The sequence below is a fragment of the Dendrobates tinctorius genome, unplaced genomic scaffold (assembly GCF_039654945.1).
Source record: "Dendrobates tinctorius isolate UK_male_01 unplaced genomic scaffold, ASM3965494v1 ptg000178l, whole genome shotgun sequence".
NCBI lineage: Eukaryota > Metazoa > Chordata > Amphibia > Anura > Dendrobatidae > Dendrobates > Dendrobates tinctorius.
Genome location: NW_027361845.1, coordinates 4,300,944 through 4,316,718, shown reverse-complemented (window position 1 = coordinate 4,316,718; position 15,775 = coordinate 4,300,944). Strand labels below are relative to the sequence as shown.

General features: G+C 49.5%; 1 long non-coding RNA gene across 1 annotated transcript in view; it reads right to left on the bottom strand.

The window, feature by feature from the left end:
- Positions 1–15,775, bottom strand: part of LOC141054357 (uncharacterized) — a 279,515-nt gene that overhangs the window by 107,257 nt on the left and 156,483 nt on the right. The gene's annotated exons all lie outside the window — the stretch shown is intronic.

Here is a 15,775-nt window from a genome sequence, read left to right as displayed (position 1 = left end):
CCGGGATCCATGGAAGCGTTCCAGAGTTATGACCTCATAAAGGTACAGTGGTCAGAATTGTAAAAATTGGCCCGGTCATGAACGTGCAAACCACCCTTGGGGGTGAAGGGGTTAAAGTTTGTGAATGAATGAGTCGTGACGCCACCTGTGGTGTTCGGCAATGAAGATGTTAAGCCGACGCTGCACACAGATCCTCTGAGACAGATGGTGGGGTGCAGCAATGATGTTACAGCCCTCCACAGGCAGGGCTGTAGTCCCAGGGCAGTGAGATGAAGTGACACTTAGATGGTGTAGTGTCGGTCGCAGGGCTAGGCACAAGGATGTAGCAGTGCTGGGTGTGTTGACGCAGGAATAAGTGGAGAACACCAGGGCATGTAGTTCCAAAGCTTTACTCACAGTCTGTTGCAGGTATAGGTGCCCGCCTCAGTGCCGTGTCCTCCGGGTCAGGAGCTCAGCCAACTTCCAGGCAAGATGAAGCACTCCTTTCCAACACTCCGCCAACGTATGTGCCTTTTCTGAACGTCTCCCTCTTAGTGCCTTTAGTGAAGTTCTCACAGTACTGAGTTGCACTGGAGTTCCTCCTGTCAGATGTTCCTATGAACTCTACTTGTACGGCAGACAGCAGTAGCCTGCTTCGGGAACTCCTTACTAGCTAGTCCCAGCTCACTATCGATGCTGTTGTGCCCCCAAGTCTGGTGTGGGAATAAAGTGGTGACAACTTCTATTCCTCAGGTGTCTGCTGCAGGACCATTAGTATCCATACAACCTCGGGGACCAGACCCCGGCCTTGCACTTAGAACTTGGAAAGGGTTCTCCGCTAACCCTAATCCTTAGTTCTCTTCTTCTCCTCACGTTCCGTACTAATCCTTTCCTTCTTATGGAGAGTCAGGCTTTCTATCAAAGTTCCTTTCCTGTGCCAGTGGACCCAGGTCACTGAGATCGGCTGCAGCACCTCCTTCATCCATCCCACTCAGGGGATCTTCACTCTTCCTCTGACTCTGTCAGACTGACTAAATCCTAAACTCTTCCCGCTCTTTTGATGCAACCTAAACTCCACCCGCCTCCCAGCATGCTTCGTGTTTCAAGCAAGGAGCCACCAAAGGGTGCTTTGCTACACTACTGTGTTGTGTGGGATGCAGGTGTTGGAGCGTGGTCAGGTGTCTCCACCTTACCTGAATGGTGGGGTACCACACCTCAGGAGGAGGTGCAGTACCTCTGTGGCGACTGAACCCTCAGGGGCCCCACAACAGCACAACGGGTGAGGCTGTGTCAGAGGATGTTAACTATGCTTCAGTGAGGCCCAGGAAGGATAGGTCACGAGAGGTGAAGAACTCGGCCTATCACAGCTCTCAACCTCTGAGACACACAAAGACGGTAATACCCTTGACCTGGTCTTTGTACCTCCTACCTCAATAACTCACCGCTTCCCCTCTCTGACCACAACATTCTCTCCTTCACGCTCACAAATCCTCGCCCACCCCAGCACACTCCTACCTAGCACACATTCAGAAATCTGCAAGCCATTAACCCTCAGACACTTTCAGACTCCCTACAATCTTCTCTATCACCAGTCTCCTCTTTTTCCTGTCCTGATCTGGCTGTATATCACTCAACAACACTCTTGGAACCGCCCTTGACCAGGTAGCGCCCCTCACCCTCAGAACCTCCAAACACAGTGTAAAACAGCCCTGGCTCACATCGCAAACTCAATTTCTCCAGTGATGCTCTAGGAGTGCTGAACGCTGATGGAGAAAAACCCGCACACCAGAAGACTTCATCCACTTTAAATTTATGTTAAGAACCTACAGCTCTGCCCTTCACCACCCTGATCTCCCTACTGGCCAACAACCCCAAGAAACTTTTTGACACCTTTCACTCCCTCCTCAGACCAAAAGCACAAGCTCCTATCTCAGAAACTTGTGCAAATGACCTGGCCTCCCATTTTATAGAGAAAATAGATAATATCCGTCAGGAAATCCACTCCCAACGACCAAGTACTGTGACTCCCATCCCTTCCTGCATTTCCCCTGGCTCACTTTCCACATTTGATCCCATCACAGAAGAAGAAGTCTCCAGAATCCTCTCTTCTTCTCGTCCAACTACATGCACTACCGACCCCATTCCCTCACATCTCTTCCAGTCTCTCTCTCCAGTCATCACAACTCACCTAACTACAATCTTTACTCTCTCCCTCTCCTCGGGCATTTTTCCATCCTCCTTCAAACACTCTATCATCACTCCATTATTAAAGAAACCCACTCTCGACCCATCCTGCACAAACAACTACAGACCAGTCTCCAATCTCCCCTTCATCTCTAAACTCTTGGAACGCCTAGTCTACTGCCGCCTTACCGGTTACCTCTCCACTCACTCCCTCCTAGACCCTTCACAGTCTGGCTTCCGACCCCTACATTCGACTGAAACTGCACTCAAAGTTACCAATAACCTTCTGACAGCAAAATGTAACGGTGACCACTCTCTGCTCATTCTTCTCGACCTTTCTGCAGCTTTCGACACTGTTGACCACCGTCTCCAACTCCATATGCTCCAGTCACTAGGCATTAAAGACATCGCTCTCTCCTGGTTCTCTTCCTATCTCTCTGACCGCTCCTTCAATGTTTTGTTCGCTGGCTCCTTGTCATCTCCTCTTCCTCTCGCTGTCAGGGTACCTCAGGGCTCAGTTCTTGGCCCCCTTCTCTTCTCTCTCCACACAACCCCAATTGGACAGACCATCAGCAGATTTGGCTTTCAGTACCATCTTTATGCTGATGACACACAACTATACACGTCATCCCCCGACCTTACCCCCGCTGTACTACAGAACGCCAGTGACTGTCTGTCCGCAGTCTCCAATATCATGTCCGCTCTCTGTCTGAAACTTAACCTCTCAAAAACTGAACTTCTTCTGCTCCCGTCGTCTACTAACCTCCCTAAATCTGACATTTCCCTCTCCTTGGGTGGAACCATAATAACACCCCAGCAGCAGGCACGCTGTGTGGGTGTTATGTTTGACACCAACCTCTCCTTCACATCCCATATACAATCTCTTGCCCGCTCTTGCCGCTTACACCTAAAGAACATCTACAGAATTCGCCCTTTTCTCACCATGGAAACAACAAAAACCCTCACTGTCGCATTGATCCACTCCTGCCTGGACTACTGCAATGCTCTGTTAACTGGCCTCCCCGCCAGGGTTATCCATCTGGCTAATCAGTACTCGGACGCGTCCGCTCTTCGCCAATCGTTACATTGGCTGCCCATTCATTATAGGATCCAATTCAAAGTACTTGTTCTCACCCACAAAGCTCTCCACGATGCGGCACCCCCCTACATCTCCTCCCTCATTTCTGTCTATCGGCCTAGCCGACCACTGCGCTCAGCAAAAGACTTTCGACTAACCTCTGCACTAATCCGTACCTCCCACTCCCGACTCCAAGACTTTCCCCAGGCAGCGCCAATCCTCTGGAATGCTCTACCCCAAGAAATTAGGACTATCCACAATTTGCAAAGTTTTAGGCGCTCTCTCAAAACACATCTGTTCAGAGCAGCCTATCACGTTCACTAATCAAAGTCATTTTATGTGCAAGTGTGAGTATGTAGCCCATTCACTATCTCTGTCCCCCACCTTCTCAAGATGGCTGCACCATCATTGTAAATACACACCTGTACTTTGCATCTCCCCCACCTCATTCTAGATTGTAAGCTCTCACGAGCAGGGGCGGCTTATTTTACTTTAATTATTGTATTGTTAACGTTGTTACTAATGACTTGTGTTTTGAAACTGTTAAACTGTAAAGCGCTGCGGAATATGTTGGCGCTATATCGCTATATAAATAAAGATTATTATTATTATTAACTCGTGAATTGTCTGGGGTATATTGCAGACGGAACAGGCGTTCCAGAGGGCTCCAAACAAGGGGTGCAGCAGAGTGGGTTTGATGTTGCAGAGATTGCGGTGGTTTTTAGGAGGTAGGAGTTGATAGGAGGGAGAATTCATAGGGAGTATCAGCTGTGGAGATCCAGGATTCAGGGCTATATTGCGAGCAATGAGGAGAAGTAGAGAGAGGGAGAGAAGGTGGGAAGACAAGAGTGGCGAAGGTGAGTAAGGACATAAGTGAGCATGGTGAAAAGTGTGGGCGGTACAGAGGAAAGCACAGTTATTAAACAATTGTAGCTCTTACCTCCTGTTCACTTCTGTGATATTTCTGGTATATTTTTGATGTGCACTTATAAGCTGCACTTGAGAAGATGCACGTTTTTGTTATTGTGGAGAGGGCAGTGATCGTATGGGGTATATTCTGTTGGGATTCGCTCTGGTAGGTAATGGCAGGGCTGCAGTAACGAGGCAACTCACAGGCTTCAAGTCCAATTTCAGTGGTTTAATGTCACGTTGCAAACAGCAGATTAACAGAAAGTAAGGAAAAACATAAATATACTCCAGCTTGGACAACCACTGGTCCCAGACTCACCCCTTGGACGGGACGGGCTTAATTAAGCGGCTGCCAAGTCCGCGGCATCCGCCCGGTGCCATTCCCAGGGTTCTTGAGAGTCTTGCTGCTATAGTCCTGCAGCACAGGGATCCTGTATACAAGTTCAGGCTAAGTCCAGCCAAGCTCCTGTAACTTCCAGACACACTCACACAATGTGCCAAACACAAACCTCCATTACATAGCCCATAACCCCTCCCACAAGAGAGGTAGACATCACATGTGCTGACCACGTGACCATGACATCATCGCAGGTCCTATCTTTAGGGAAAAACTCGGCCAAACATTAACCTGCTGGGACAAATGTATCTCCCATCCAGTAAAACACCCTTTACTGTACCACATACCTCCCTCCTATGTTCAACCCTAAGGGGGTGGATGCATGACATACAGTGAACTCTGGACAGGGCATCTGCATTCCCCTGTAGTCTGCCTGTCCGATGTGCTACTAAAAATTTAAAATTTTGCAGGGACAGGAACCATCTGGTGACTCGGGCATTCCTCTCATTAGCCTGACTCATCCACGTTAGAGGGGAATGATCTGTCACCAACCGAAATGTTCTCCCCAGCAAATAGTAGCACAATGACTCCAGTGCCCACTTGATGGCCAGGCACTCACTCTCCACAATACTGTACCTGGTTTCAGCTGGGGTAAGCTTCCGGCTTAGGAAACTAACAGGATGCTCTTTCCCGTTAACCTCCTGAGACAACACGGCACCGAGCCCTATCTCAGAGGAATCCGTCTGCACAACGAACTCTTTTTTTGAAATTTGGAGTGATCAGGAAAGTACCCCTTTTAACTTTGTAAAGGCCTGCTCTAACTGATCATTCCAGTGGACCATCACAGATTTCCTCCCTTTTAAGCAGTCTGTTAAAGGCCCGGACAGGGTTGCAAAGTTGGGAATGAACCACCTGTAATATCCAACTAAACCTAAAAAGGCTTTTACCTGTTTTGTTGTGAGGGGACGGGGCCAGTTCTGAATTGCCTCCACTTTGTTTACTTGAGGCTTGTGAACTCCTCTCCCAATGACGTAACCCAAGTACCGAGCTTCCTCCAACCCTGTGGAACACTTCTTTGGGTTGGCAGTTAGCCCAGCTTGTCGCAGAGAGTCTATCATTGCCTGTACTTTTGCTAAGTGACTTTCCCAGTCGGTACTGTGCACAATAATATCGTCTAGATAAGCGGAGGCATAGCGGCGATGGGGACGGAGAACAATATCCATTAATCGCTGAAACGTTACTGGTGCGCCATGCAACCCAAAGGGTAACACCTTATACTGGAACAGTCCCTCGGTTGTTACAAAAGCCGTTTTTTCTTTCGCCGCCTCTGTTAGGGGTACCTGCCAATAACCTTTTGTGAGGTCCAGAGTTGTAAAATACCGTGTCTGCCCAAATCGCTCTATCAACTCGTCAACCCGAGGCATAGGGTAGGCGTCAAGCTTTGAAATGTCATTAAGTTTCCTAAAATCATTACAGAATCTTAGAGACGCATCAGGCTTGGGTATTAGGACTATTGGGCTGGCCCACTCACTTTGGGACTCTATGACCCCTAACTGTAGTATAGTTTTTACCTCTTCCGAGATGGCTTGTCGCCGGGCCTCAGGCACCCGATATGGCTTTAGTCGGACTTTGGCCTGTGGCTCCGTGACAATGTCATGTTGGATTAGGGAGGTGTGTCCGGGGAGCTCCGAAAAAACAACTGTATTTCGGCTAATGAACTCCCGGACCTCCTGAACCTGTCTAGGAGACAAAGTGTCTGCAATTTTGACTGCGGGTTGGGCTTCTCCTGCCTCGCCCTGAGGTGATGGAGCCTTCTCCATCTGAAACGCAGGCAGCGGACTATCCCCACCAAGGATTTCTCTATCGTTCCATGGTTTAAGCATATTAACATGGTAAACTTGTTCTGGCTTTCTCCATCCTGGTTGGTGTACCTTGTAGTCTACTGGCCCCACCTTTTCCATGATCTTGTAGGGTCCCTGCCACCTTGCAAGAAATATGCTATCTACGGTAGGCACAAGTACCAACACCCGATCCCCAGTGCTAAAGGTTCTTACCCAAGCCCCCCGGTTATAGACCCGACTCTGTGACTGTTGTGCTGCCTCCATATGTTCCTTGACTAAGGGTAGGACTGTCTCCATTCTTTCTTGCATTTTTGCAACATGTTCTATCACTCTTTTGTGGGGGTAGGTTGGTTCTCCCAGGTCTCTTTGGCTATATCGAGTAAGCCCCGTGGATGTCTGCCGTACAATAGTTCAAAGGGCGAGAACCCCGTAGATGCCTGAGGTACCTCCCACACTGCAAACAACAAATACGGCAATAAGAGATCCCAGTCCTTCCCATCTTTGGAAACTGCCTTTTTTAACATGTTCTTCAGCATCTTATTGAATCTTTCTACCAGACCATCTGTTTGGGGATGATAGACCGATGTGCGCAACTGTTTAACATTTAGCAAACGGCAGAGTTCCTTCATAATTTTTGACATAAAGGGGGTTCCCTGGTCCGTTAAAATTTCTTGAGGAATTCCCACCCGCGAAAACATACCAATGAGTTCCTTTGCTATAAGCTTAGCTGATGTTTGGCGCAGAGGAATGGCCTCAGGATATCGGGCAGCATAATCTAGAACTACCAAGATGTGTTGGTTTCCCCTTGCCGACTTATTCAGAGGCCCGACCAGATCCATTGCCACTCTCTCGATGGGTACCTCTATGATTGGTAAAGGCACCAAGGGACTCCGAAAGTGAGGCTGGGGACTGGTTACCTGGCACATTGGACAGGAACTACAGTACCGTTTAACTTCTTCATGGACTCCTAGCCAGTAGAACCGCTGCAGAATTCAGTCTAGGGTTTTGTTTTGGCAAAAATGCCCCCCAAGTACATGCACATGCCCTAAGTCCATTACCAGCCTACGATATGCCTGAGGTACCAGTAACTGTTCTACCATTTCTCCACGTATTTTCTCCACTCAGTACAACAAATCTTGGTTCAGCTCAAAGCGTGGCAACACTGTAGCTGCCCCAGGTTGTTGGGGTTCCCCATTAACAAACAGTATATTTTCTCTGGCCCAGGCCAAAGTAGGACATCGGAGTTGCACTGTACCAAAACTGTCACCTGCTACATTCAAGTCTGACAACTCGGGTCCCGGCAGCAAGTCTTCCACCTCTCCAGCAAATACTTCTATGGGAGAATTCTTCCCCTTCTCCACCGAAGGGAAGGTTACCTCTACCGCCAGCACTTCTTCGTCTGGGCCACCAGGTTCATGCCCTACTTCTGGAGAATGTAACCTGGTTGCCTCTGGTGCCGGCAGTTGCTCCATGGGCGGGACAACAGATGGCCACAGCACAGAAAATAAAGGAAAATCTCTTCCAATTATCACTTCATAATGCAGATTAGTCACAACTAGAGTTGAGCGAAACGGGTCGAAAAATTTCAAAAGTCGCCGACTTTTGGCAAAGTCGGGTTTCATGAAACGAAACCCGACCCTAGGATGAGGTCGGCCACGAGGTCGGCGACTTACGCGCCAAAGTCGCGTTTCAAAAGTTTGTTTTGCGCTCTTTTTCAGCCAATCAGGATCCACGGACACTGTGGGCAACGTGATGACATAGGCACGGGTCACCACCATCTTTCAGAAGGGCATGCAAGTGATTGGCTTGCTTTGGTGGGCGTCACAGGGGGTATAAAAGAGCGTGCACGCCGACCGCCATCTTACTTCTGCCGATCTCAGTATAGGGAGAGGTTGCTGCTGATTCTGTAGGGAGAGCGTTAGGCAGGGAAGAAGACAAAAAAACTGCTTCTGCTGCTAGCGATTTGGCCTGCACAACACACCAGTCACTGTGTGTGCAGTGCAAGGGGAGGCTATATAGTGGTGTATCAGTGGTGTTGGTTGTTGGGCTGCCTTCTAAGGCTTCCTGACATTCCTGCATTGCTGCTTACCCACTGCTCCGCAAACTGCTTTTTTAAAAGCAATCCCAATTTTTTTTTTTGTCCTGCTGAGAAGAAAAAAAAACTGCTTCTGCTGCTAGCAATTTGGCCTGCACAACACACCAGTCACTGTGTGTGCAGTGCAAGGGGAGGCTATATTGTGGTGTATCAGTGGTGTTGGTTGTTGGGCTGCCTTTTAAGGCTTCCTGACAGGCTGGCATTGCTGTTTACCCACTGCTCTGCAAACTGCTTTTTTAAAAGCAAACCAATCTCCCTTATCCTCTAGTCACTTTTGTCACAGCTGTGCCATCGAGCCTGTGACATGGCGCTCAGATATCAGTGGGCCTCACACAATCCAAAAGTGTCCAGTGTCCAAAAGTGTGTGCAGAGATTCAAAATCTCCCTTATCCTCTAGTCACTTTGGTCACAGCTGTGCCATCGAGCCTGTCACATAGCGCTCAGATATTCATTGGGCCTCACACAATCCAAAAGTGTCCAGTGTCCAAAAGTGTGTGCAGAGATTCAAAATCTCCCTTATCCTCTAGTCACTTTGGTCACAGCTGTGCCATCGAGCCTGTCACATAGCGCTCAGATATTCATTGGGCCTCACACAATCCAAAAGTGTCCAGTGTCCAAAAGTGTGTGCAGAGATTCAAAATCTCCCTTATCCTCTAGTCACTTTGGTCACAGCTGTGCCATCGAGCCTGTCACATAGCGCTCAGGTATTCATTGGGCCTCACACAATCCAAAAGTGTCCAAAAGTGTGTGCAGAGATTCAAAATCTCCCTTATCCTCTAGTCACTTTGGTCACAGCTGTGCCATCGAGCCTGTCACATAGCGCTCAGATATTCATTGGGCCTCACACAATCCAAAAGTGTCCAGTGTCCAAAAGTGTGTGCAGAGATTCAAAATCTCCCTTATCCTCTAGTCACTTTGGTCACAGCTGTGCCATCGAGCCTGTCACATAGCGCTCAGATATTCATTGGGCCTCACACAATCCAAAAGTGTCCAGTGTCCAAAAGTGTGTGCAGAGATTCAAAATCTCCCTTATCCTCTAGTCACTTTGGTCACAGCTGTGCCATCGAGCCTGTCACATAGCGCTCAGATATTCATTGGGCCTCACACAATCCAAAAGTGTCCAGTGTCCAAAAGTGTGTGCAGAGATTCAAAATCTCCCTTATCCTCTAGTCACTTTGGTCACAGCTGTGCCATCGAGCCTGTCACATAGCGCTCAGATATTCATTGGGCCTCACACAATCCAAAAGTGTCCAGTGTCCAAAAGTGTGTGCAGAGATTCAAAATCTCCCTTATCCTCTAGTCACTTTGGTCACAGCTGTGCCATCGAGCCTGTCACATAGCGCTCAGATATCAGTGGGCCTTACACAATCCAAAAGTGTCCAATGTCCACAAGTGTCTGCAGAAATTCAAAATCTCCCCTGTCCTATAGACACCTTGTACCTTGTTTTACATTACTATATAGTTTGTTGGATTTTGTCTACATTTCTACCAAAAATGAGGAAGGCTGGTGGAAGAGGCCGTGGAATTGGGCGGGGGTTGGCAGCTGGTAATGATGGTGTTGGTGGTGGATCTGATGGTAGTGGCAAGAGCAAAATAGGACCGAATGCAGGAGGTGTTGAGCCTGCGTCATCGTCTGGCTACATAAGGCCTCGAACGCTTAGTTTTCTAGGAGTTGGCAAACCGCTTTTAAAGCCAGAGCATCAGGAAAAAGTTTTGTCTTACATTGCTGACTCAGCCTCCAGCTCTATCGCCTCCTCTTCTTCAGTTGTAAAAAGTAAAAGCACTGAGTCGTCATTGGAGGCTCATGTTCATGAACCACACCTTTCCTTGTGTCCTTCACCCCAACCAAGATTGAAGGATGACGCAGGCCATACTACTGATTACTCCATGGAGCTGTTTTCACATACCATGCCTGGATTATCAAGTGAAATGGTGAATTACCCAGGCCAAGATGAATCTGACATGGAGTGCACTGATGCACAGCCGCTGATGGATGATTCTGCTGGTACATTCACTCAGAGCACTACATTGTCCTCGCAGTGTACAGAGCCAGATTCTGACCCTGATGAGACTCAGGTGCCCCTTCCCGCACACTATACCACCATACACGGTGACACAGAGGAAGGTGCACATGACATAGAAGAGGAGGTGATGGATGACCCAGTTGTTGACCCAGATTGGCATCCATTGGGGGAAGAGGGTGCTGCTTCCAATAGCTCAGATGAGGAGCATCCACAGCAGACATCGACATCGCAACAGCTGTTATCTGGCAGGCCCGGAGCACTCCAAAGACAGGTTCCAAACATCAAAAGAGTTGCTGGACAGCTTGTCCAGAGGGTCAAAAGATCACAACGTGCTAGGCCGCAAAATGTCTGCCAAAGTAGGAAGAGTGCAGTGTGGCACTTTTTTGAACAAAATCCTCATGATCAGGCCAAGGTTATCTGTAAGAAGTGCGCAAAGACCTTTAGCCGAGGGAAAAATCTGAAAAATTTGAATACCAGTTGCATGCTTAGACATTTAACCAGCATGCACTTGCAAGCGTGGACACAACACCAAACCTCAAGTGCCACATGTGCAACTGATCACAACGAAGGTAGTCAGCAACGCTACATTGTTTCCCCCACTGTAAGCCCACCGGTTAGCACAGCAGCAAATGTTGAGGTGTCGTTGCAAGGCCACAGCAGTCAGGGAATCCCACTGTTATATCAACGAAAGACTGATTCTAGGCCATCAGAAAGAACACCAACTCCATCACCATCATCAACCCTCTCTCAGTCCGCCCTGTCCACCGCTACTTCCACCATATGCAGCTCTCAAGTCCAGCTCACCCTCCCAGACACTATGAGTAGGTCAAGAAAGTACTCAGTCTCTCATCCGCGTACACTGGGTTTGAACGCCCACATTGCCAAACTAATCTCGTTTGAGATGATGCCCTATCGGTTGGTGGAAAGCACAGCTTTCCGCGAACTCATGGCCTATGCAGTACCACGCTATGACCTACCCAGTCGCCACTTCTTCTCTCGCAAAGCCATCCCAGCCCTCCACCATCATGTGAAAGACCGCATTGTCCATGCACTCAAGCAGTCAGTGAGCGGAAAGGTGCACCTCACAACTGATGCATGGTCCAGTCGGCATGGCCAGGGCCGTTACATGTCCATCACTGCGCACTGGGTTAATGTGGTGGATGCAGGGTCCACAGGGGACAGCGGTGGTGGGACAGTGCTGCCTAGCCCACGGTATAGGAAACAGTTGGCTGTAGGCGTTCGACCCTCCTCCTCCTCCTCCAGAAGCGAAAGCTTGTCCACAGAGCGCAGTCGTACGAGCACTCCATCTGCAGCTGCCACTGTTGCACACGATGTGTCCCCCTATCGAGCAGCTAGTGGAAAGCGTCAGCACGCTGTGTTGCAGATGATGTGTTTGGGCAACAGACACACCGCCGAGGTGCTGGCCGAGTACTTGAAGCGACAAACTGAGTCATGGCTGGGCAGTGTACATCTTGAGGCAGGCAAGGTAGTTAGTGATAACGGCCGTAATTTTGTGGCAGCCATAGCCCTTTCAAAACTCAGCCATATACCTTGCTTGGCTCACACCTTGAACCTGGTGGTGCAGTGCTTCCTCAAAAATTATCCGGAGTTAACAGCCCTGCTCCAGAAGGTGCGAAGACTGTGCGCGCACATCCGCCGGTCGCCTGTACACTCCGTTCGTATGCAGAAGCTGCAGCGATTGCTCCACCTTCCCAACCACCGCCTCATTATCGACATTGCAACAAGGTGGAACTCCACCCTGCACATGGTTGAGCGGCTGTGCGAGCAGAGGCAGGCCATAATGCATTTGTGGGAGGATACACGGCCAGGCACTTTGAGAGCAGACATGGAGTTGACAGGTGTGCAGTGGTCGAAGCTGAAAGACCTCTGTAAAGTCCTTCAGTGTTTTGAGGAATGCACACGGCTGGTAAGCGCAGACGACGCCATCCTAAGCATGAGCATCCCACTTATGCGTCTGCTCATGCAAACTTTGACGCACCTTAAGGAGCAGGCGTCTGCAGCCAATGTTGATGAGGAGGAAGAGGAGGAGGGAATCCTTGATGACATTCAGCCATTGTCTGCTGAGGGACCTCTCCTGGACGAGGTGGAGGAAGAAGAGGAGGAGGAGGAGGATGATGGGGATGATTACTTAGGGGAGGAGGATGCATCTCGTGGGGCAAGTGAAAATGTTGGCGTGGCAAGGTCTGGTACAGGGTTTGTGCGTGACTGGAGGGATGTGGATTTGCCAGAAAGTGCTCCTCCAACCAGCACTCGCAGTGCATCATTGACACCGGGAACATTGGCCCACATGTCAGATTATGCCTTGCAGATCCTAAAAAGGGACCCCCGCATTGCCAAAATGATGAACGATGACGACTACTGGTTGGCCAGCATCCTGGATCCACGCTATAAAGGCAAATTACAAAACATCATGCCACAGGAGAACCTTGACCTAATATTGGCTAATAAACAAGCAACTCTGGTAAATCGGTTGCTTGAGGCATTCCCAGCACACAGCAGCGGTGATGGTTCTCACACGAGCCGTACGGGCCGGGGGCAGCTTGGCAGAGGTGTTCGTGGTGCACACAGCAGAAGTGGCGTTGGAGACAGGGGTTTCATGACAATGTTGTGGACTGATTTTTCAAGTACCGCTCACACAACTGGTAATACTGCATCGATGGAAAGTGACAGGAGACAGCAGTTGTCAACTATGGTTACAAACTACTTTTCCTCCCATATCGATGTTCTCCCACACAGGTCATTCCCCTTTGACTATTGGGCCCCTAACTGGACACCTGGCCTGAATTGGCACAATATGCCTTACAGGAGCTCGCTTGCCCAGCTGCAAGTGTGCTATCGGAAAGAGTCTTCAGTGCAGCTGGATCAATCCTGACAGAAAAAAGGACCCGTCTGTCAACCCAAAATGTGGATGATCTAGCCTTCATTAAAATGAACCACGCATGGGTTTCCAAGGATTTTGTCCCACCTTCCTCTGATGACACATAGGGTGACAGAAAAATGGCTTGCTTTGGTCCAACTCTTCCTGGGACTTGACCTATTTCACCTTTTGCATCAGCTGAATGTCCAACATCAACATATGCCACTTTCTAAAACTCCCTAACTGTGCTGCCTCCCCCCCATGGCCGGGGTCACCACCTAGCGCACGACACCGTGCGAGTGCCGTTGCCCTGGACAGGTGGGTAGGCCGACTCTTGGGCGCGGGCACTGGTACAGGGTCCTTCATAGTGCAATCAAGTGTCTCTGACGGTGGTGGTGCACACCCGCCGTCAGACACACCGCCATACTATGAGGGGCCCAGTGCCAGTACCGACGCCCACGAGTGGGCCCCCCTTGCTTGGGCAGGGCCCCAGCATTTGCAATCTTTACCTCTCCCTGCTCCTCCGCTGTGTAGTCTGGGCCGTCAAATCCATACTGTGCCTGACACCGTCTGAGCCTGCCTCCTGATGTATAGACATATATTTTGAATGTGTACGCTATCCATACATGTTATCCAGGGATACGGTACCCTTTCTAACCTTTGTGCAATCACGTGCAATCCATACTGGGCCTAACACCGTCTGAGCCTGCCTCCTGAGACATATATTTTGAATGTGTACGCTATCTATACATGTTATCCGGGGATACGGTACCCTTTCTAACCTTTGTGCAATCACGTGCAATCCATACTGGGCCTAACACCGTCTGAGCCTGCCTCCTGAGACATATATTTTGAATGTGTACGCTATCCATACATGTTATCCGGGGATACGGTACCCTTTCTAACCTTTGTGCAATCACGTGCAATCCATACTGGGCCTAACACCGTCTGAGCCTGCCTCCTGAGACATATATTTTGAATGTGTACGCTATCCATACATGTTATCGGGGGAAACGGTACCCTTTCTAACCTTTGTGCAATCACGGGCAATCCATACTGTACCTGACACCGTCTGAGCCTGCCTCCTGATGTATAGACATATATTTTGAATGTGTACGCTATCCATACATGTTATCTGGGGATACGGTACCCTTTCTCACCTTTGTGCAATCACGTGTAATCCATACTGGGCGTGAGAACGGCTGGCGAGCTGTTAAGCAAGCTATAGCACCTGTGGTTTGCACATGTAAGTTTTTCATTTTTTCAGGAATGACGGTTAGGCCTAATTCCGGAACTGCGGTTGACCTGCACTTACTGGGAAATCATTGTTCGCGGGTAATAATTGTAATCAGTGATCCCCATCACTAACGTTGTTCAGCGGGTTATCTGCACCTGTAAGCGACAAACGCTGGCCTTTTCAGTGTAGCGCACATGCAGCCACGGACATGTAAGGGCATGGCACACCAGTTATTGGCCAATCTCATGTGCCAGAGCCTCACGTGTCCCTCTAGTAAGCCGAACTCGGACCGCGGGGCATGACAGAGTCTCGTTCGTTAACGGAATTAAGCTTGCAATGTGTGCATCTGTTCTGTAGCTGGCATGGTTGAGGTTTCCCAGGTGGAGTCAAATTTAACCGTAGGCTCCACTCCTGGTGGTGCCCTTCTGGACATTCCTTTAAGGTTCAGCTTTGCAACCATACTGCCCACGTAAAACAAACACTTTGCCTTCATGAACGCTGTTTGGAGGGTCATGACTCGTGGGAATAACGCCGCCCAATCAGTTAACCTGCTAGAGAGATCCTTCGTTGCTCCCAAGCATGACATCACACTCCCTAGGAAGAAGGTAATGCCACTGTGGCGACCGTACTCCTGGGGGCGACACAAGTGCACTGATGCCCAGCCACTGCTCGATGAATCTGCTGGTACATTGACCCAGACCACTACATTCCCCTCGCACGCTACACGGCCTGAATCTGACCCTGATGAAACTCAGGTTACCCTTCCCATATACAGTTCCATCTTACACGGTGACAAAGAGGAAGCTGCAGATGAAAGTGCAGGTTCGTCCCACCCGCCATCAGACACACCACCGTACTATCAGGGGCCCTGTGCCAGTGCCGTCGCCAACGAGTGGGCCCCCCCTGCTTGCCCAGGATCACAGCACTTGCAAAGTTGAAATACAGTGCAGTGAGATGGAAGATGGGGACGACGAGGAATCCAGACAAGTACAGGGATTCCCTAGCAAGGAGACTTATTTGATTGTTTTCAATGTTGGGACAGCAATTTTTGGGGAGCACTATACTCTGGAGAATGATAGATGGGGCCCACCATACACTGGAACATTCCAAAGGTGGACATCAGACACTGGAGCAGCATTTACAGGGCCCATTATACACTAGAGCATTAGAAATGGGGCCCATTATGTTTGGAGCATTATTTGGGCCCATAAGA